Source organism: Calypte anna, chromosome 7 (assembly GCF_003957555.1).
Source record: "Calypte anna isolate BGI_N300 chromosome 7, bCalAnn1_v1.p, whole genome shotgun sequence".
Lineage (NCBI taxonomy): Eukaryota > Metazoa > Chordata > Aves > Apodiformes > Trochilidae > Calypte > Calypte anna.
Genome location: NC_044253.1, coordinates 3,762,735 through 3,786,823, shown reverse-complemented (window position 1 = coordinate 3,786,823; position 24,089 = coordinate 3,762,735). Strand labels below are relative to the sequence as shown.

Below are 24,089 nucleotides of genomic sequence, written 5' to 3'. Positions count from 1 at the left end.
AGCACATCACAGAAAAATGGCAAGAAATTGAGTCCCTAAATGGGCCAAAGCTGTCTGGTCCCATAATTTTACTTTAAAAGAAATTCTGAGTACCAGCAGAATAATAAATATTTACTTGAATGCCATGGAAGAATTAGCTGTACAACTAGCCACAGAAACCATGACTTCTTTCAAAACTCTAGGAGAACACCAACGAAATTATTCTTGTTAACCAACCTAGGTAGAGAAAACTCACCATTTTCCATGGGTTATTAAACACACATTCACTCTGCCTTACAAACAGACCTGTGGTTTCACAAACATCAGCACAGCTCACATCAGAAAGCCATAATTAGCTCCATTCATTGACGTATACAGACAAAACAAATTACAGCTCATGTTTAAATATCTGTCCAACAAAATATTTGAGCAACAATCCAAAACCAAAGGAATAATTGTTAATATATTCCATAGGTAGAGAGCTGCTATTAGTTACAGGAAATAAGGTATATGGTTTCAGTAATGATGGTTTCAACGGTCACAGTCCCACACGTATGAGAAATTTATTCCACCACCAGATCCAGAGCACACGTGGTTCAGTATCTTGTGGCTCAACCAACTATGAAACCCATCAGGTATGTGTTGTGGACATAAACATACCTACAACCTTTGAGGATTTTAGCTGAAGACACCTAACAGAGGTAAAGACTCTTCTTCTGATAAAACAGGATTTTCAAAGGTTTTCACAGGGTCTTTACCTTCCTTCCTCCCCCACTGCTCCCTTCCCAGCCCCACGACTTTCACCCACCCCATGTGTGGATGTGGTGTGTGCACCTCCCACTCAGCAGGCTGACTCACTGCAACCCCCGAGCTGTACCTGCAAGCACAATCACACACTTTAATGTTTGACCAAAACTGAACACCCAAAAGTACCCAGCTTTGTCATTACTGAACTCCACGAGTGCACAAAGCGAGAAGGCCACACTTATCTTTTATAGAAATCAACTGGAAAGGGCAAGAAATCCTCTGCTTCTTTTGAGAAGGTGGTAAACCAAAATCCTTCACCTTTATTTAGATGTCTGCATCAGCACTAATATTAATTTACTGCTGACACCCCTAAGCCACACTCTGCCCCAGCTACACAACCTGAGAGCTGGCAGAACAGAACAGAACCCCAAAACCAAGCATTACCTGCAGGTGCTGTGTGCTGTCTATGGCAAAACCAGTATGGATTGCACTGCCTGCTCTTGTTCCACTAAACATTTAATACAACATATAATTTCACTTTGCTTATTATCCACATCTATGTGTGCCAAGACTTCGTTACACCAACAATCAAATCCCAGCCAGCACTAAAAATAGACTGAAAGGGAGAAAATCCCAGAATTCCCAATGGTCTCAGGTAAGGATTCTCCATCCTCAAAATCCCTTTCCGTGCAAGGTTTATTTATGACACTTACTTGAAGTACTTGCTTAAAGGACTGCCAAGTTACTCTTCTTCTATGGCCTATTTTAAGACATCCTGGAAAGACACATATATCAAAAGCCCAACTGCTTATAATGCAATTTAAAATATGCAATTTTTTTTTTTTCAGTCTCAGTATTATGTTCCCCAAAACACTCACACCTCAGAGCACGGGACAGGCTTGCATCCCATCTAGTGCTTGAGGTGATGCACTTGGAATTACAAACAACAGAATTTTTAACAACTTGTTTCAATCTTAACTAAAAAGCAAACTGAGAGGATCACCGGGTTCAGTTCCTACATCTGTGCTTTCAAGCCTGAAATGCAACAGCAGGAATTCAAAGTTACAGTTTAAAGATGTCCCAGGGCTATTAATCCAGAGACACACTGACACAAGAGACACTAATGGCTCCTTTTGGTTTACATATTTAGAAAGTAGCATGCTGTAAAAGCTGCACATTATCCTGTGCATGCTAAGTAAACAATATTGCCATAAATCCTTAAGAAAAAGTTGTTAATGCATATGCAGAGTATGCATTTTTAAACTCAGTGTTTAAATTGTTTTATTCTTTTATCTAGGCAAAGACACTAATGGCCTTCATCACTTCTCACTGTAAATTAAATTTGGGGTTTTTTCAGTGGGAGAAAAGTAAAAAAAATATCCACCCTTAGAATTTTCTTCCCACCCTCTTTCCTGACACAGTCCGAGATTGTCGTAAATACTTTGCATCCATACTCCTAACCACCCTCAATCAACATCTTTGAACATCTTAATCAATACTGAATAACAGAAATTATTGCTTTTTTTTTTTTTCCAGTGGAGAAAAGCATCTGTGTATCACATTTATGGTTAACTCAAAACCACACACAGCCCCACTACCTCAGCAGGGAAGCATACATCCTCCTTTGGACTCAAAAAACTTTTTTTCAGGGAAATTTCACCAGCCAACCTCCTGACTCCCAGTACCTTGTGAAGAACAATTACAAAACACAACCTGGTTTGTGTGTCTCTAATTGACCTACTAAGTCTAACACATGGTATAAAAGTACTACTCAGAACAAGGCATCAGGGATACTAAATAGCCTGTAAACTATTTTTATGAGCTCAACTTAAAAAAAATAAAGGGAAAAGTAAGTATTTTTACTGTTTAATTATGAGAAAGTTTCCTTGATTTCTAAGCCAAAAAAGGAAGGGGGAAAGACAGTGAAGAGGTGTGCTGGAGAACTAGGGCCATGCTCTGCCAGGGAACCATCTACAGCCACGACCACCCATGGCCAGCAAACTGGGTTCCTTGCCCACAGAGTTTGTTCCTCTGCCTCCCCCCTTTCATGTTTCCAATAGATTCAGAGAAGCCAAGACAAGCCTGCAGCAGAGCAGTAGATGTTAAAGACTCAATTATCCTCACAAAAAGTGCTAAAATTATTTTGGGTAGCTCTTCAGCCACGAATAGGATTTTTGGGGGAAAAAGAAATCATTTAAAATTAGTACAGATCTAATATAGGAGTATAACCTGAAAATGCAAGGTTAGCAGTTGTATTTGATAGACAATTAGTTATTCTGATTTAATAGTTAATTATAAGCTCCCATTTGCCATGTAATTCAAAAGCCTGGAATAATGGGAACATACTTTAACAGAGACTGCTAACGCTGTTTAATGATATCTTGGCTTTTTCCAACTTATTTGGACTGTGTTTACAATACGTAAAGGTTCAAGACAGTTAAAAAGACTCATCTTTCCCAGTCCTGTACCTATTAGTAAAAAACTGATAATGTTGATGATCTTCAGGGCTTACATTAGGTTTAAATATCTGAACAAGACTTGATTTAGAATATCTGAGTGGATAGGGAACTAATAGGTGTGGTAATGGGAGCTGTAGCGCTATTTTTAAACTTGACAGAAGACATATTAGTTGCTAGTTCCCTATTACAGAAAAAGAAGCAGTCTGGTAATAATGGGCTGGCATTTTGAAATTCCTCCAATTTATTAGGAATATGATGAGAAATGTGTTCCACACATTCTGGGCTTCAGACCAGCTTCTGTACAGAAAGGTAAGTGTTACAGCCTGCGCTCCTACCAAGTTTAAGACCATACACACACGCTCCAAAAAATGACTTGTAAATATTTTAACTGATTTCCTTTGAGATTTAGTCCATACTTTGTATTAGCTAATTGATTAAAAGACAAAACCCTCATTAGAAGCCATCATTAAGTGCTCTGTGAAATAAGAGAATAACCCTGCAACAAAAAACATGCAGTGTTTCACGCACCAAATTGAAAATTGTAAAACCTGAAATGATGAACAATAAATCATAGTTGTATCATGGAAATTTGGGATTTAGCACCTAAAACACTGCTCTTGTACAGAAAATGGAATTGCAAGGGTTAATTTAAACATTAATTTAAACATTAGGCTTAGTAGCCTGCGATGTTTGGCAGCAACTTTTGAGTGGGCACAAGCCAGGTTTGTTTTACAGGCAGCAAATAACCACTTGAACAGGTGATGAAAGGTTCTGCATCTCCAGTCACACCTTGAGTCAACAAGGATGGGATGAGATCTACTGTCAACTCAAGTTCAACTGCCAAATCCAGAAAAAGTCCCACACAGAGAAGCATTCCTGAGGGACAGATACATGAACTTCACAACATGTTCCAAAAAGGTCACCTCTAAATGAAATCAACTCATGATAGAAAATGGACATCAGAAGTGGTGCCAAACATATCTGCCACATTATTCACCTAAAGACCCAGAACACAAACAATTTAAAATTATAATCATGAGGATTCTGCCAAGCTACAAAACCTTTAACTGAAGAGAATAAATCATTGGGGTTTTGTTTGGTTGAAAGAAGTTAACACTCAAGTATTAGATCCCTACAGCAGTTTGGATACGATGGTCTTGGGATTCATCCAGTAACTCCAGGGCTGCAAGTTACCTGCATAAAGAAATCCTTAATTTTAAGGAGTAAGTTCATTCAACAGATGAAATAATTTTTGGTCTTCCACTTGCCCAACTCAAGTCTTCTCAGGAGAGACCTCAACCAATGCTTCATGCTATGAGCTGGAGAACAGCAACTCAACTCATTCACTTCTGTCCAGTCAGCACCACGTTCTCTTTCATGAACTTCTCAAAAGCTCACAGATTCAAGTTTTGTCTAAACCCTCTGAAAGGACTGTAGCAATACTAAAGGCTCCTGAGCACAGCCAAAGTACTCCCCAACATCTCTGCTGACCCAAGATTAGCAAATCTAATGACTTGCACCAGTTCTTTCCATTCTGCTTAAAGGGATGGGAAAAAAAAAGGTGTATTCATCCATTTTCCTTTACTTTGCAAGTAAGAGAAGGTGAAGGGGCTCTGTATCCTCCACAGGGAAATATCTGTAGATACAGACATTGCAGAAAGCTGAAAAATACTCAGCCCAGTTAAATACAGATGCCTGCTATCATTTGTCTATGGGAATGGTGAGCATTTCAGGAAATACTGTTTTTCATCAGTAAAGCCAATATCCAAGCCCCTCCAAACAATCTGTTTTAGAGGGTTATTTTGGTTGTTTTGTAAACAAGTTTAGGTTCTGAGCTAATGTTTTAAAACAGATACTGCAAAAACAAATATCAATGTCTGTGAGAGACCCTGACAAACACCAAAGGAGTGTGGCCCTTTTTAGCACCACCACAGACAACAGCAAGGCAAGGACATGCACAGAAGATATCAGGATGTAAATTTTTTCCTTGAAGACTATCAGATGGTTGATATTAGAAAAGCACCATTAAAATCACCACCAGCAGAACGCCTGTGCCTTAAAAACCTTGCTTTTTTTGCATGTAAGAAAATCTGTAGCACGATTAGCATTGCAGTCTTTAATGAAAAGAGTTAACAGGTTTGGGGTTTTTTACTTTTATTTCATTATAAATCAGTCAAACTCACTTAAGATTTTGGCTTTAGCTTCAATTAAGAATCACCATCTAAAAAAAAGAAAAAAAACCAAAAAAAACAACCTCAGTGTGAAAATCATTTACCCCTCCTGAGTCAACTGGCCATGCTCAGAAAACTTCCCTTCTAAAACGTGAAAACCTTTATCAAAATCAACATCCTGTTCAACAAAACCAAAATGATGCTGTCAACTCCAATTTGCACCACCAGAGAACCTGCAGAACCCACCGTGCTCCTCCTGCCAACTGGTGTAGTGTTAAGAACATTAAGTACAGTTTATAATGGCCACGAATACTGGGATGCAGGGAAAAACATCTTCACTGCAGCACTCAAAGCTGAAGAAGCTATTTTAAGGTCATTACTGGAAAGTTCCTAACTATTTAAAGTTTAGCTGGCTATTAGCAGGTGCTCTTGCTGACATTGCTGATTTGATGAAATGCCAGAGATATCATTACAAGCCAACAGGAGAAACCATTCACACCTCATGCATGGAAGGTCTGTGCTTAATATTCCCACTATATCACAAAGTCACAAAGATCAAAAAAATTAGCTTACTGGTGAAGATCTGGCTCGTACCAAAGATATAGGGCTTATACAGTCATTCTGACCACTGGAACCTTTTTGGCAAAACCATCAAGTTAGGCATCCAGAGAAGCTCTTGGAAACCTGAAAGAAAAGCAAGGGAGCAGCTTGGAAATACCCTCAAAACAAAGGCAGTGGTTATCTCAAGAGAGCCTTCCACATGCAATTGGACTCAAAGCAATGCTACAGCTAAAATAATATTTAATGATGGGGTTTTTTTCATGTACAAACCCCAATCAAATTGGGGTGCTTAAGACACTGAGGGAACACACCTGGGTACTCACCAGGACTCAGAACTCTCAGTACCTGTTCACCAGAACTAACACTGACTTTCCTGCACTTCTGCAAGACCTGATGCTGCTCTAGTTGACAAACATGAGCACTTTTGCTGTGAAGGTTTCCACCCCAAACATACCAAACATTATGACTAGGATTGGGAAAACTTCTTGCCAATTAACCAAGACACAAAGCAGGAACTTACATTAAGGTGAGGTGGAATCATTGCCACTTAAAATTTTTAATTTGTGTAAAACATGAAAATGCAATTTCCGTTTGTCTTTTCTACAAGTTCCAGTGAATTCAGGTAATTTTAAAGTTTCTTAATGTTGTCTGTCAGCTGAAAAAAGGGAAATTGTGAACCATTTCCACCTTCGTAAACTTCTGCCCTTAATACCTGCACCTTCTTCCAGCCAATGTAAAAAATTCACTCTGCCGAGCACTGCAGTGTTACAGGTCTGCAAAAATTCAAGCAAAGCAAACTTAGGCCCCAAAAGTTTGTTTTATCTAAGTGGATTTTATTGGTGATATATGGGAAGTTACTCTATGATCCAAGGAAGCTGGTGCATCCTCACACATCACTCAGAGCAGAAAATAAAGATGCATTTGTGCTGTGCTGGGGTGGTGTGGGTAGCTCTGGACACCACTATGCTGAGCTGCTTTTAGAAAAAAAAAAGGCAAAGAAGTGCTTTGCTTATGGAGATAACATTACGCCTATCTTCAGTTATCTATTGACATTGAGATTCACTAAATTAATTTTCATAAAATGGATCCAAGTCTAAGAGAGGTGTCTTGGTAAGAGAGGTTACATGGATTTTATCTTATTACAGTGCAAATGCTTCAGATCTTTCTGCATCTTTTAGGAGTCATTCGTCTCACCACTGTTTAAGCAGAGGTGGGTCCCACAAAGATCAGTTAAATTATAAGTTGAAGGTGCTAAATGAAACTGGTTTAACCCCACATGTGAAGCAGAAATAGCTCTGGAAGGCAGTTCACTCTCCCAATTTGAATACCAGAGATTTAATTAAAATATAATTAAGGAGGTGTAGGGGAGAGCTGGATGTTCAGTATGACAAGAGGGTGTCCCTGTGTTTACACAGGTTGCCTCCAGATAAGGTACACATAGTGGAAAATAACACAGACCACACCTCAGAGTAAGCAGTACCAATTTGAGAAGAGAAAAGGAGTTATTTCCAACAATCTCAATCAATCACACATTCGTTAGCTTCCGCTGAAGAGAACCTCATCCAAACTCTGCTCATTTCCAAGTGGTTAAGAATCCATTTGTGAGGTGCATTCAAGATGCACTAAGATGAACAAAATCTGTTTTGCATGCCAATATCCTTGGAGAGGGCAATATTCATGCAAGCTGATTCAAGCTACTCTTCAGAGCTGCAGCTCTGCCTTCCCACTGAAGCTCTGAATGACTGTGGACAAGAGAGACCCATCAATGATTTTTCCTAGGCTCTATAGACAGCTGGTTTCTTAACAGTCATGGAAGCATTTTCTTGGGCATTAACAGACTGACTTAGAAAAAGAAAAAAAAAAGTCTGCTTTTTTTCTTTGAAGATCTTTTTTTCCTTTCAAGCCATGCAACACCACTTGATATTTAATGTACATTCAACTCACATGAACTACTCAACCAAGCACCAGGCTCTGGCTTACTGAAGTTGTGTAATGGTTGACTAGCAGCCATAGACCATTTCATATTTTTGTGTTTCTTTACAAATACCACTTACATACTGCTGGCATTTAGAATGACACCTGTGATGTTGCTGACACACCACTACACTTGTAAAGTTTGCATCTACAGGCACTCCTGACTCTAAGAAACTTGCTGGTGAATATACACAGCATTTCCTTTGACTCTAACTGGAAAGGTTATTTTGACTATTTCCTATCTGAATAGCAAAAAGGCTTCAGAAACAGGGTTTAGAAGGCTAATCCCTCCACTGATTTTCTTATCACTCAACATGAGTTCACTCAATGCCTTTTGTCAACAATTTTCTCAAAAATTTTCTCCTGACCATACTACCAGTTAGCTTAAATTATACTGCAGACACATACTCATATATACCCAGAATTTCATGTACTTGTTACTCTTATTGTTCCCTGCTTACTTATTATTCCCAAGTCTACCACTTTTAAACACAGGACTGCAGCCTTTCCAGAAATGTTGACAAAGAGTTTGATGACAGAGAAATACTTGATTTAGTTTTGTATATGTAGGTAAGAGTAAAAGAATTTATCTGCAATTGAGGCAAAAAGGGAATGCAGATGAATCATTCAACTTCTGAAAGTCAGAGGAGTCTTAAATTATCTTCAGAGGGTAAAAAACAAATCTATGTGCATATTCAAATTACAAGACAATAATAAGAAAATTCTTGGATTCAATAAATAAACCTAATAATGACATAACTTCTAACTAAGGATTTTCAAATGTTTTTGTTTTTAAAAAATATGATTTAAACAGTAAAATGTAACTGGTTCATCTCCTCCTCCAACCCCCAAATCCTACTGGATCTTCTGCCTGCTGTTTTTCCATTATTAAGAATGAGAGGATTCATTCATCTCCTTTCATCAAAAAATGCTGAAGAGTTCAACAAGCAAATTAAACCTTGTAGGTAGGTATTGTTACCTCTATTTTACAGTTGAGAAAACTTGCATTAAAATGGTGATTTGGACAATTTTCTACCAGTAGTTTTATAGTGAAGCCAAGAGCAGCAGAAAGGAACAGTGACTCCTGTGTCCCTACTCCCTTGTAATAAAATACAAAACCAAACTTTTGCTCCTTTTTTGTTTTTAAAAAATAATGGAAAAATCATAGCACAATCAGGGTAAGGTATCTATCTTCTATTAATATCATTCTTCATCTGGTTAGCTGATGCACTCCGTCTTCAAAAGGAAAATCCACACTTCTTGAAACCATATGAATCATTTCCCATATGACTGAATCCCTAGTTTCATTTTTTTCATTTTCATTTGTTAACATCTATTTTGCTTCCAATTCTTTTACCTTCTTTACTAATTATTTCACCATCTTCTCCAGTTACTTCCTCTTGGAGCTTAGTTCTCTTTCATCTTTTTTTTTTTCTTCTTTAAACTTCTTCCATGACAAAATAAACTCTACCAAGGACAGACTCACAGCAGATCACCTGCTACCTCAATGAGAAATCTTCCAAACGTTGCTGTCTCAAGCTACCCTCACTTTCAGCTTTTTCCTATGCATGAACATGCCCACCATTTCTCTTATCTGCTAGATTTACAGTCTCAGATATTCTTCTCTTACCCCATGTTGCCTTATTCTTCACCACAATCTCCAGTTTCAAGTCCTTTTTTTGCTATTCCAGCAGCAAAGCTTCACAGCTCCCTTTGTTTTATTTTCCTTCCCTAACCTCCAGTCTCACCCATCTGTCAATTCTTCTCACCTCCAATTGTCTTAAACACATTTACAAACAATCTCTTTCTTCCTGCTCCAAGTCACCACATGAAATCCAAAATTCTCCTCTTCACCTCTGATTTTTTTCTCCCTCCTCCTAGTTAGATTTGAGGCTTGTTTCATCCCATTTTGTGGATGTCCCCTCCCTAGAAATGTTCAAGGCCAGGTTTAAGCAACCTGATCTAGTGAAAAGGATCCCTGCCCATGGCAGGAATGCTGGAACTAGATGATCTTTATGGTTCCTTCCAGCTCCAAGTATTCTCCAACTCTATGATTTTTATCATTTTCATTAGGCTTGCTTGGAATGTCCCAGCTTCTCCTCAAAAAAAAAGGAACATGTTGCCAAAGAGTCATGCACCAAGATGAACTCTACTCCATACACTCTAATATCTCCCCAGTCCTCTTTCTCCCTCCTTTTCAGCCCCTGTTCATGAATACTTTAAGTCTTTTAACACTCTTCTACACCTATTCTGTCTATGTTCCTCCAAGTCTAAGTGTTTCAACCTTTGCTCTTCTACGTTCCTACTTTGACCTTCTGTCCACATCCTCTTCTGTAAACACTACAAGTTGAGAGCCCAACCACCTCTTTGCATCTCTATGAAGTTCTCTCTACCACGATGATCCAGCCTGTCCAGTACAAGTAAAACTACTCCAGTGATGTTTTCAATCAGTCCGAGAAGCATCAGAGTTCAACTTCATTTTTAAAATTGTTGAATCCCTTTGTTGTGAAGAGACTTTCCGACAAAACTAAAACCCTTCAAGTCAGCCAAAAAATTCTTCGCCTTTTCACAAATCCAACAAATATGTAGTCTATAAAACTGGCAGTCTCTAACTCTGCTGTTCTGCAAATTAAGCTGGCATCACTAATTCCTGTTTCTGAATGGACATGCATACCACTAAAGTTTAAGAAACAGCTAGTAAAATCCAAGCAAATTAAGATTTTTTTTTTTTTTTTCACAAAATACTGTTACTTTTTATTTAAGCCGTACAATTTTCTGTGACTTCTCTATTTCTCCTATTTTGGAATCATCACCAAAAGTGTTGTGGTTTTTGGGTTTTTTTTCAACCATACAAGTTACCACATCTTGTCTGCACCAGTGATGTCAACCAACAATTGCCAGTGTACAGTAAACCCAGGAAGCTTTGCTATTTACACACTCTCTGCAACTGGCAGCTCATGGGCTTTGAAAACTGCTCTTATTATATGGAATCTACAACAAATATTAAGTCACTTCATCCCCCTTCAGCTCTCAAAAGTACAGCTGGATTCCTCAAAAATTAGAATCATAGAATCATAGAATTGGCTGGGTTGGAAGGGACCTCAGAGATCATCAAGTCCAACCCTTGATCCACTGTTGCGGTTGCTAGACCATGGCACTGAGTGCCACATCCAGTCTCTTTTTAAATATCTCCGGGGAAGGAGAATCCACTACTTCCCTGGGCAGCCCATTCCAATGTCTGATCACTCGTTCCGTAAAGAAATTCTTTCTAATATCCAACCTAAACTTCCCCCGGCACAACTTAAGACCATGCTCTCGTCTTGTTGAAAGTCGTCTGGCAAAAGAGACCAACCCCCCCTGGCTCCAACCTCCTTTCAGGGAGTTGTAGAGAGTGATGAGGTCTCCCCTGAGCCTCCTCTTCTTTAGGCTGAACAACCCCAGCTCTCTCAGCCTCTCCTCATAAAATGGAGTTTCTTACATTTCAAAGCTTCTGAGCAACATGGATTTCAAAAACTGGGAGTTATACACACAGATTCTTTCTTGCTCCCAGTGATCTCAAGCTACAGCCGAAAAGTATGGAAAGGAAGATGCCATTTGTTCACCATTTAGACTGCCCAGTGCATACAGCATCCCCCTGGTCACACTTCAGCTGAGCAGGATCCTGGTCACACTTCAGCTGAGCAGGATCCATTCCTGCTCTGTAGCACATAACCTGTCTATTCCTTTTTTACCATTTTTACCAAACTGATGTCTCAGAAGAACCTATTAAGCAAAATATTTTATTGTATAGGCTTAGGAGTAAACAACAACAGAAAAGCAGCATAAGATGATGGTTCTCCAGCAGCTTTTTGCTGTTTAGTTGTCTTCATAATATTTAAATTCATTACTTTTACACTATTTCACTCTGAGCACACAATCAAATGGGAAGATGCACTATTTTTTACTATTTTTTTTAATTTGTCACTATTTGTTCCATTTTGAGGAGACTCTTGCTGAAGCTCTCCATTTCTGCACGCTTAACAAAGGTCAAGATTTATTTTTAAATTTAATCTCTGCAGGCAAAAAAAAAAAAGGTGCAGTTTTTTCTTTTCTGATATCCCCTAAGGTTTTCCACTCCTCTGCATTCATCTGGTGATAGAAAGAATCTCTGAAGTCCTTTGAAACTTCAGATACACATTACAGATCAATATGTTTCATTATGAGAGGCCCCTCACAGCACATTAGTCTCACTCTCCACTACTGCTATTTACTTCTTGCTTGATTTCCAGTGTTTTGGCCTTTTTTGTTTTAATTTTACTGAATTATCTCCAAAGCCTTGCCTGTGACTGAAATCCCACTAATAAGCAAACACTCTCCAGTGCTGAAAACCAGGTTGGGACCCACAGAACAGTTTCAGAGACTCCTACTCCTTCCTTTTTTCCTCTTCAGATACATCAATCCAAACTTCATTGAAAAGAGTCATTTTTCCAAAATACTTTCTTGAGACAAAAGATAATAAAATCACTTCTGAAACTCCATAACAATTAATTTTTAACTTATTACACACACTCATGGAAAAAACAAAAAAAACAAAAAAAAAAAGAGCTTTGCCTCCGTAACAAATGCTCAGCTTTGTGAGGACTATAATAAACTACCGTCTGTGGCACATGAAAAATGCAGAACAAAACTTGGTTCTGCTCTTCTAAAGCCCAGCACCAGGCAACATCAGACCAAAGTGTGAGCACAAGCTTCTTGGGCATCAGAGAAACACCGGGAACATCAGACGCTGAAACGCGTGTAGGTGTATTAGCAGTCCTACCATCCATCTGTCAGAAATCTTCGATGTTCCTGCACATCACCCACTGGCAGAGCTGTCTGCCAAGCAAAAATATTATGAAATGTTCATTATATACTCAAATCCCACCCCCCCTTCCCAAGGAGGAAATGGAAAAACCTGTCCCTCCGCAGGCACACGCTCAACGTTCGTTACCAAGGAACGGTGAAAGACTTTCAAATTCACCCAGAAAGAAAAACCTACCAGGAGACTGTGAATTTTGATCTACATATTAGCAAAGTTTACTTACCAATGGATAGGCTGAATTTCAGTTCACATATATATCTCTTTTTTTAATGGACGTTAAAGACAGAGTTTACAATTAACTGAACAGACAGCGTACAAAAGGCTTTTAGAACTACACCATATGGTCGAGGGAAAGGAACAATCTGGACTATCCACATTTCAATCTGCAGGCTTGTCCACCTCTATAACACATTGTATTGCTGTAATAAAATATTAAGATAGAAAAGTAAAAGTGAAAATAATCTATCTTTTGCACTACCCGGCAACAAGGCATTCTACAGTCTAGTGAGCTTAATAAATATTTTAATTTTTATGATTCTGGCACGCTGAATCAGATATAGCCAATAAAATTCCCAATTCATTTAAAGCAGTATTTCCAGAAGGATATGGGTGAGTATTCATCTTACGCTTCAGGGAAATAAAAAATACCAGTTTACATGGGGTATACTGGCAGCAGTTTATGTAACAGATGACACATTCTTGGAAATCAAATAAAAGCAGAAAGAAAATACCCATTGTTGCTTAGTGAAGGACTAATCACATGGTCACAGCTGGAACCAGTGTAAATCATTCATTAATAAAATTCTGTTGTAGTAGTCACTTTTTGTGCTTTTCAAATGCCAATAGAAGAAAAAAAACCCACCTCTTTCAATTCTTTTCAGAAAGAATACATTTGTAAGCATTCTATAGTAACCGTTAATCGTACTAAATCTTTGTAGAAAAAGAAATGCCTACAATGAAGTCATTGCTGGAGCAAAGGAAAAATGCAAATAATTATGTATTTTATATATAAATCCCGGAACATATTTCAAGAAGATACTTGCTACACTTGGAGGTACTGATCTGACTTCTGATTGCACAGAATCCAACTCTGCAGAAAAATCAGCTGAAGTCTTTTGCAGAATATATTTTATAATGTCAAAGAACATAAATGACAGCCTTCTGAGTCATAATCCCTCAATGTAAACTAGAAAGTTGCACGAGATTAAATGCAGACATTACAGAAGAAGATCATGTAATACTCAAATATTCCATAATCAAATTCTCTGTTGGATTGGTATTGTAGGCTCACAGCCAGCTCTGCTTTGAGCAGGACGTTAGGTTAGATGGCCTCCAACAATCCCTTCCAACATGAATTATCCTAGGATCCCAGGTTCTTTCCCACTACAGAGTTCTGCCTTGAGCTGTGATCCTTATTTTCTCTTTTACTTGAAAGAGTTCTTTTAACATATATATATGTTTTGGGTTTTTTATGTTTCTTTGCCTCCAATAGCAGGACAAAAAATCCACATCCAAACCTGTACATCTCTGCAGATAGCAAGTTATTAAATCAGAAAAATCACATCATCCTCTGCAACAGCTTTGAAAGCAACCTCCTGGTGCATCAGTGCTGGTATGTTCATTGTTCTACTTGCAGGACTAGAGGATGAGAGGCATATTTTTCTTATCATTTTGGAGAAACTACTGACCCAGTAAACAAAAGTATGTAATTCGATGCTTTAAACTGCAGCAATATAAAGTACATGAGATAGGGTTTTTTTCTAGTCTGAAAAAAGAATCCAAACCACACCATTCCTCAGTGCAAACACTGCACAAACTGAGCATTTAAAACTGTCATGAATTCCTTTTAATTGAAGGGTTTATTTGAATGTAAAAGTTCAAAACTTCTCATCTCCCTCGTTCTGTGTCTGTTAAGCAGTCTGAGCAAAGACTTGCAGCACCCTGACTTGCTAGGATATCTGGGATTTATTGTCAAGCCTGCTAAGGACTTCTCAAATCACTCTCAAGGTCCCTTGAAATACATCTGCATCAGCCCTGTAGAGCCAGTGGGAATGCTCAAGTGTAAAGCTCAACACATGCTTACATTTTCACATGACCAAAGGCTCTATTGCTCTGCTCTTGGGTTTACTGGAGTTATTCCTACCTCACAGTGACATCCTCATTTATATGAAACTGGTTAATACAAAAAAGAAAAGAAAAGAAAAGAAAAAAAAAAAAAAAAAAAGAGAAAACCCCAGTTTTCTAGTAATTAACTTCAAGTGGTGTGAAATGACAGTTCAAAGCACCATGGCTGCTAATAGCATTACTTACGCACGGGAGGAAACTGCTACCTAAGAAAACCAGAATATATAAATGAAGTGTAGCACTTTTGTCAGATTTGGAATCAAAAAAAAGGCCCCCAACCTTTCATGCTAACTTTGATTTTAGCAACTGTGCACTCTCTCTCTCTTAAAACAAGTAAAATCAGAAGGCAGGCAACTGAAATAAGAAAGTACTGAAGAAAAAACTGTGACTCAAGAAAAGCACCTGCAGAAAACATCAGCTCTCACACATGTATAGCACACAATGCAGACAGGCAGCTTCTATATAAAAGATTTTCTGCTGTTTCTCTCATAAATAATAAAAATAATCCCTTTTTTTTGTTAATAAAAATGCAGTAAAGAAGATTCTGACTGGCCAGGATACATACACAGGTACATTTAACTCGTGCTGTTGGATTAATGTGCATCCACTGCAATAATTCTTTTTTTTTTTTTCTAAATTAAAGCTGTGAAGCAGAATATCTGAGCAGCTTAAGACTTTAAAAAGAACTTTTGTAGAAGAATTAGATAATACAACTCTCCATCTGATCAAAGGAGGCTGCCATTACGCCCAGGAAGAGCAGCCAGGCACCTCACTCTTCCCATCCTGGAGCCTGCCAGACATCCTGCTTTTCAGAAGTCTGTCCAAAGGGCTTTGAAACATAATGAAAACAGGCCTAGGAGGACTCCTCCATATGCTTCCCACAAAATATTTTATTTTCTTCTCCGTTTGTCTGCTTCTAGATGAAATGGGATGAAGAAAAAAAAAAATACACCCAAGTTACAGATTCATGGGGAAAAAAACACCCATCAAATCAAACTGAGACCCATGTACCCTCTCCTTGAAGCTACACCACACACACCTGATGGGTACTGCACTCTCCTTGTTTTGAGCTGTTGCTAACAGCTTACAAAGTGTCTTCTGACCATGGCATCACCAAAAGAACCACAACATAATGGTTTTAATGGTTTCCATGCCCAGTTGCCATTATCTGGCAGCAGCGTGAAGCCCATGGCTCAGGTTCTCTGAAAAGTGGTGGGGTTTGGCTGATAAAGTTTGGTTCCAGCACCAGACACAAGTCCCCACATGTACCTCTGCATGGTCTGGATCAGTGTGCAGCAAAACCAAACCTTTAAAAACAAACAAACAAACAAACAATCTAACTTTTGAAAATGTGCATCTATTAATGACTTTTTTTCCTCATTAGAAACCCCATGCCAAGTTCTAGGTAGACGAGGTCTTTTAAAGTGTGACAAGGTAAAAAAGCAAGACTTAGTTTAGCCAGGAGACAAATAAGACAGATACAAGCTAACATTAATGCTATGAAAGCTAAGATTTGATTTTAATCCCTCTCAATGAAAACAATATGACAGGATTCAAAATGACACATTTTAAGACAAGGGAGAACATTTTGGGGAAGTATGAAAAGCAGAGGAAGGCTCTTGCCCACCTAGAGAGCTGCAATCTATTCCCACCAGCTCTGCTTAAATTCATAATCACAGCTTTCTCCATTAGACAAGCATCAGGATTATTAATTTCAGTGGATATTACCTGAGTGTGCACAAGAAAGCTAAGTTCAGGAATTTAAATTTCTGGGCTGATTTACATTTTAAAGTCAGAAGCAGTAGTTGTCTAAAGTGTCTTTACTGAAAGGTAACGAGCGAGTTTATTTATTTAGTTTAGATCATTAAGGCATAAAAGTCCTCACCACAGTTACATAAATTAAGATAAAGTTGTTCATAGAAAAGGAATAAATGTTTCCAAAACATTTTGTTCCTCTGCAGCAGAAACCACCACAGAGAGAATGATGCTGCTGGATGAGAGAAAGAAACCATAATAAAACTGCACCAAGAGTGAATTTCATACTGAAGTCAGGAGTTGATTAATAGTTTTGACAGTAACATAATAAAAAGGGGCTGGGCTTAATCTAAGAGCTATTTCACAAACTAAATTTTATTAAACTGGCATTATATTTTGTAATTGTGTATTAAAATGTGTCCCACATTAGGCAGCAAACAGCTTTTAAGCAAACGTTTTAGTTTCTTTAGGAAGACAAATCTTCAACACCACCACCAACCAAAGAAACCTTTCACTCAAATGCTTTCAGAGGGTTTTTTTCCCCTCCTATCTCACAAAAATATGCAAACTTGGATGCCTACAACTTGTACATAAACTTGAATTATGGCACTTAAATCCATTCATTAGAACTTCAATGGTCTGAAGATAGAACTTTAAGCAAAACCAGCTACTCCCTCCAGCAGGAGCAGCGAGCATTTACTCCAAGGGTCCAACCCCCAGAGGTTGGGACTGGAGGTGTCTAAAATTCAAATCCTAACTCTTGGTTTTTAAGGTGACACATTGCTCTTCCCCACCCTGACCTGTAGCTCTGTGATATTCCATGAGGTTTCTTTGAAAAACCAAAACCAAGTGGCAAGCTCACGTGCTGGATACAGGAGAGAGCTCTCAAAACGCTCACAGCATCACTTTTCATCTTCTAAGACATAAATTCATGTGATCTTTTAACAACTATTTATTTCACACCAAACCAGATATCTCCCTAAAGCCTACCAATACAGCCTGCAGGCATATTTCTTAAATAAAAGTACAGAATCCTTGTATACTTTAAATTTGCATAGCAAAGGGATGAATCAGCTATCAAAGTAGTAACACTGTGCAGCAACTGCTCACCTCTTGCAGAAGGAAAAAAAAAAAAAAATTTAAAAATCCCTGTTTATTTGGTTAGGGTGGGACTCTACACCCAGTTCATTTCTTCACATTTTCACAGTTGGGAAACACAATTTTCTTCCAGAACTGTGGCAAGCACAGCTGTAGTTCACACTCATCAGTGCATCAGCTACATTTGTGCAATTTATTTTTTGCATAAGTAAACCACAGCACCTGCAGATTTTCTTTATTTCTGCTCAAAAGTGAGATTATACCACACCAATTTAACAAAATTACATAATATTAGTAAGACAATTATTTTGTTGGGGTATTTCAGGTAATTTCCTGTATTTTACTTGCTATAAAAAAGTAGTATTTCTGCCTAAAGAAATGCTTCAGTTTTCACAAAACTATCAAACTAAGACACTTCCAGCAGCACATAGGTAAATGACAGAACAGTAACTTAGGGGGTGTTTTAACAGAAGAAAAAAGGTGTTTCAGGGCTACTTTTGACAGAATTAAGTCAGCCTATTGCCCTGGCTATATTCAAGTGTTCAGAAATTAATTAGTCCTATTTAAAAACAGGGACTTTAACCCCTCAAAAATTAAGACATGAAATCTGCACGTTTGTTTAGAGCACAGGGATGACATTATTTTACCTAAAGGACCAGTCACTAACTTAAACAGGTAAGTAGCAGGAGCAAGTCCAGCAAGAACATTCCTGCCCTCATGCTTCCTTAACAGATATTGAAGGTGAAATTAACTCTTTTTTTTTTTTTCACTAATGAATCACAGTTAAAGGTTTTCAAAACTCTTAGAGGAAGAGTTCTTCTGAAAAACTCTGAGGGAGGCTATCAACACACGATATGGTGGTATCTCCTATGATCTAAACCAATTCTTATCTGGTATCCAGCAGAACTTGAGCTAAGAGGGGGAGAACTGCAACTCATTTCTTTATGAAAATGTTCCCTGGGGGGCTCCTGGGGTCTGGGGGCAAGTGGAAAATTGTGTTTCCTTATTGTCTTGACTACAGTGACAGAAAACCAAGTCTAGCATGATGAATTTCCATGTTGAAAACATGATGCAGCTTTATATTTCCTACCTCTGCAAAGCCACTAGCACCATCCCATGCAAGTAAGAGTGTGATGTAATCTCCTGAGCAGTGCCATGACAACTGATGTAATTACACCAAAATAGTCTTAGTTATATTTATGTTGGGGATAGTCCTAACCAACAGTTCTTAAAGACCTGTTCAGCTTCTCAGGAATTACCCTCATCTCAGCCTTGATTACCCTCAGCCTTGTAACAGCATAATTAGTCATTTTGACAATTTGCCTTCCATAGTGACTAACAAACTCCTCCCACCCTTGTAATTCAGTGGAGATAGCTCAGATTTAAATTACATGGTTCAGGTAATATATACTCACATGATCTCATCTTTCCTAATATTTCCTTTTCATTCACTGAAATGAGCTAGAGGAATTGTCTTGTTTCCTCCCACTCCCAAGTGGAAAGCTGGAGTTTTTTGCCAAGCACAAATCAAACCTGAAACCTGAAGGAGCTCATAGTAAAATTCTGTGTTAACATCTTTCAGTTAAAAGAAAAATTCAAAGTTCTACTCCCTGGTCTCCAAATTCAGCTAATGCAAGGTCAGCTTCCAGCTCACTATATCCCTACAGGTCAGAAAAGCTTTGGCACAGAGAAGCTCTGCACAAACCTCTTATTTACCATATTTTCTGTTGGTTTTTTGTTTGTTTTTTACAGGCTTTTCCATAAGTAGAGGCACATCAATAAAATACATTTCTGCAACAGCAAAATAGTTAAATTGTCAGGAGTCTGTATACACATACTTTAAAACACACATGGCACAAATTAACAAAAAGTCCACCTATCGTGTAAACTTGCAGTATTATTAACATAATTTAATAATTTAAATTTAAAACAACTGGTTTTTACAACTGTGGTTTTACAAAACACAGCACCAATGCCAGCTGTACCAGACTGCCAAAAAAAGGTCAATTCTAGGAAAATCTTTTCTTTTGATTGAAATGCAAAATGCATGATTTGAATGGGTATGAACTATTTAGAAAAAGAGGGGAACTTCTCACTCTACAGGCTACCCCACAGCAGATATTTCATAGAATCATAGAATTGGATGGGTTGGAAGGGACCTCAGAGATCAAGTCCAACCCTTGAACCACCGTTGCGGTTGCTAGACCATGGCACTGAGTGCCACATCCAGTCTCTTTTGAAATATCTTCAGGCATGGAGAATCCACTACTTCCCTGGGCAGCCCATTCCAATGCTTGATCACTCTCTCCGTAAAGAACTTCTTTCTAATATCTAACCTACACCTCCCCTGGCACAACTTGAGACCCTGCCCTCTTGTCTTGCTGAGAGTTGCCTGGGAAAAGAGCCCACCCCCCCCCTGGCTCCAACCTCCTTTCAGGGAGTTGTAGAGAGTGATGAGGTCTCCCCTGAGCCTCCTCTTCTCCAGCCTCAACACCCCCAGCTCCCTCAGCCTCTCCTCATAGGGTCTGTGCTCGAGTCCCTTCACCAGCCTGGTTGCCCTCCTTTGGACCTGCTCCAGGACCTCAATATCCTTCCTTAACTGAGGGGCCCAGAACTGGACACAGGACTCGAGGTGTGGCCTCACCAGCGAATTCATAACTCAATATCTGTCATCCCATATGCATGACAGAAACAACTGAATCACATTTTAAATATCCTGGAAGTATTTTAAAGAAGTATAGATGTGGTGCATCTAAGTATGGGCATGGTGGCCTTAGCAGTACAGGGCTAATGGTTGGACTCAATCTTAAAGGTCTTTTCCAACCTAAATAATTCTATGTTTTTATGCATCCAGCCAAGAAAAGATATTTTCAGAGATCTTCTTCCTGTTTATTATTAACAGTGAAGTTCTAAGAACACCCTTACTTTTGTGCTGAAATCAATGGATGTATGATTACAGCCTGCAAATCCCTTTGGATTAAATGCCCTAATCAAAACATCTTACAGGTATATCAAAAATTGAATGGGCATAAACAACACCAGCAGCTTGGAGACTGAGCTGGTATCACAGTGACCTTTGCAATTCATAAATATCAACACTTGGGATGGTTTGCAGGGGAATACAAGCAACTAATTATTAGCTTTTGCTTAAGGGCACGTACAGTGTGCTCTACAGGTGTCACCACTGCTTTTTGCCTAATGTATTGCCTCTTGAAACCTGTCAGTGTAACAACTTGCTGATATCCTCTAAATGATTTCTAGTGTTACCAACTGCTTTATATTCCAAGAGAACACACTGCAACTTCTGAAAGGTGCTGCTAGGAAAGAAGCAGCAGTTACTGGTAGGTAAATAGAAAGTATGTTCTTCATTGAGAGGGAAATTAATTTGTTACTCTGAATAGAAACAGGGTTTTTTACCTAAATACTGATGCTTTATAAAACAAGAAAATCTGCAAGTCTATCTTTTTATGGAATTTGATTTTACCTTAATACCCTTAACTTCTACCTTAATAACCCATTGAAATATAAAATAACAGTTTATCACATATGTCTTTTTTACATTGCTGCTATTTAAAAAAAAGAAAGATTTGTTAGGGCAGAGCTGTTTTTTCCTCAAAACAAAAACTGTGTAGTACTAAAGTGCACAGAACAAACTGTAGATAAAACTATAACATTCAATATTTCTATTAGCTGTTTAATGATAGTTTTCCTAAGATGTAGGACTAAAAAAATTAAATTAGTTACTGCATCCATATTACTTCTGCCCACAGTCAAACCTACATGAAAAAGGGATAAAATACTATGTGGCAATTTAAGGGAGCCAGTGACTTCTTTAAATTATCCTCCCCAAGAACTGATCCTGTGGCTGAAGTACCTGAATTGCATCATCTAGGCCAGCTTGTTCTCTCTGCTGCTGGCCAGCACTGTGCTATTTTACTGCAGCTGAAAAATCCCTAGAGGCCAAAAGTCAGATTAAAGTGAACTTCATAGTGATGGAACAGCCTAAATAAGACCTCACCTGGGCTGAAAGGCTGAGCCAACAACGTAAGGCTCCTTCATGCCTAAACATTGGTTTGAAAGCCTTAAGAAAATGACAACTAAAACCTGCAAAAAACCTGCCTGTCATGGCTACAGCCAGCTAAGGACTTTATTAGAAATAAAAGTTACCACTTAGAGACTGTAGAGAAAATTTTTAAGTAGGTAAAGTCTAATTACTCTAACTAGAAGACACTTAAGGTCAATTACCAAACTATGACAGAGGAAAAAATAAATTTAATGACTATGGCAAGTCAACCAACCTTGAAGCAGGAGAGCAAAAATTGCCCCTAAGACATACCTGAGGATAGATCGTGACCCACCAGTGCAATCAGAACAGCTCCCAGAATAACCCAGCATACTCAGCTCCACATTCTGCCACCCAATTTTTTTATTCCCTGTCATCAAGTTCTGAGGCACATCAGGCACCAACACTGGAAAACCTCAGTCCTGACTTTGGTTCATAAAATGCTTACACTGTATTCTTTTCACTAAATTTAGCCATTCCAAAAAAGATATTAAGAACCTTGTTTGCAATGTTAGAATCACACCATGCAATATTCCAGGTTCTTACCTTTTTACTTCAAAGCAGAATTTGGCTCACTAACCTTAACTCAGTATATTCCACCCAGAACTGTAAATATTACTTTAATTTCTTCCTGTAAGTGATTGGTTTGATTGGTAAGGAGTAGTTTCAGTATTACAAATAATGAGGCAGCACAAATTCTGGAAAATGAAAACTTCCTGAGCAAAACAGCCTCCTCAAACACTCTTTGTAATGTTTTTTATTAACTATTTCCTCCCTGAAGTACTTTTAATTTAGATTCACAGATAATGCCACGCTGCTACATGAAACAGCAATTTAAAGACTGGAGACATTTCACTCCTGGTTTTCAGCTAATTAATTTCAAAAGCTGGAAAAAAAGCATTGCAAAGAAGTTTGTTAAAAACAGTAGTGGGATTCTGTAAATAGATTCAACTCTTCAAAAGAAGATCAGTCACTGCAGGCAGCTTTAAAGCCAGTCTTTCAAGTTATGACTAAACTAAACCTTTATTTAGCTAAATGACACTAAGTAAAACACAGCACTAAAAGATGCAAGTGTAAAAACAATCATCAGCATCCCAAAAATACCCTTTTTGAGTTGGTTTGGTTTTTTTTTTTTTTTGGTACAAGCAGCTCTGCAGGTTCCAACAGCTCTGCTTGCATGAGTGGATTGAGGGCTCTTCTCATTTACATTGTGTTTCTGTCATTTCACTCTATGTGCTTATAGGAAGATAAATAGAATGACCCTATCTTGGTGACAGGGAAATCTGTGTGAATGACAGCAATATTAGGCAGATGAGTGCCTCACATTTAAACTTGCTGTCAGTCACATGTGTGAAGTTATGCACAAGACTAAGCCAAAACACTCTTTCTCAGCATGTGGTGCAGTAAGGCTTTCGGATGCAGTTACCCTTGATGCCTTGATGATTTTTTTCTGTTTGTTCCTTGATGATTTTTTTCTGTTTGTTCCACGATATAACATCAAGTCTAGAAACAAAATATCCTCTAAATTCATACTGACACTCATTGGTACACAACTTGCACGCAGATGCACAGCAGTTCACAAACACTGCAGAAATGCAACCATTAGGATTTCCACCCCTATTGCCAAAATGTTTGAAGGCTTCAGATTTCTTCCAAGGCAAAGACCTAACACTGTTGGCTCTTGCAAAGAACCCAGAATGGATGTTTCCATTTAAAGTGATGCAGAGCTGAAGGTAGGAAGAGGAGCATGTATCATTCCAACTTCCTGGCAGCACATAGGGTCCTTTCAAACACCACAAGAAAGCTGTAAATGTAGTGAGAAGCAGCATCTGAGCTAGCTTCAGCTGGCTGAGATAAAACACCAAAGTCAGAAAAAACCTTTAGCAACTAAGATAAACATTTTCTAAGAATGCAGAGTGTGTAATTACATTGCTGCTATATGCAAATCTGGTGTCACTGCATCACCCTCAATGCATCACCCAGACAGACTGGGTACAGGTATGTTCAGTGTATCTTTAAAACAACACACCTGCCACTTCGTGTCTGAACACCTGTCCCTTTGATTTGCTGAAACAGGAATATTAAAAAAAAAATAATGTAAAAATCCTTACAAAGGAATGGTAATTGCTAGCTGCTTTGATAACTACAGCAACATGACTAAAACCAAGCAACTCAAAGAAACAACTAATTCAATTTAAAGTTACAAAGTTATGAGTGTTTTTTTTTTTCCTGGTCTTCAATTTATCTGCAAGGCTCTTTCATCCAATTTGTGTAAAGAAGGGCAAGTAGCCAACCTGAATTGATTACTAAAATTTAAG

General features: G+C 38.4%; 1 protein-coding gene across 1 annotated transcript in view; it reads right to left on the bottom strand.

The window, feature by feature from the left end:
• Positions 1 to 24,089, bottom strand: part of GTDC1 (glycosyltransferase like domain containing 1) — a 181,702-nt gene that overhangs the window by 125,223 nt on the left and 32,390 nt on the right. Inside the window, exon 4 of the mRNA XM_030454512.1 lies at positions 5,930 to 6,040. The gene's annotated coding sequence lies outside the window, so the exon portion shown is untranslated. The remainder of the gene's footprint in view (positions 1 to 5,929; positions 6,041 to 24,089) is intronic.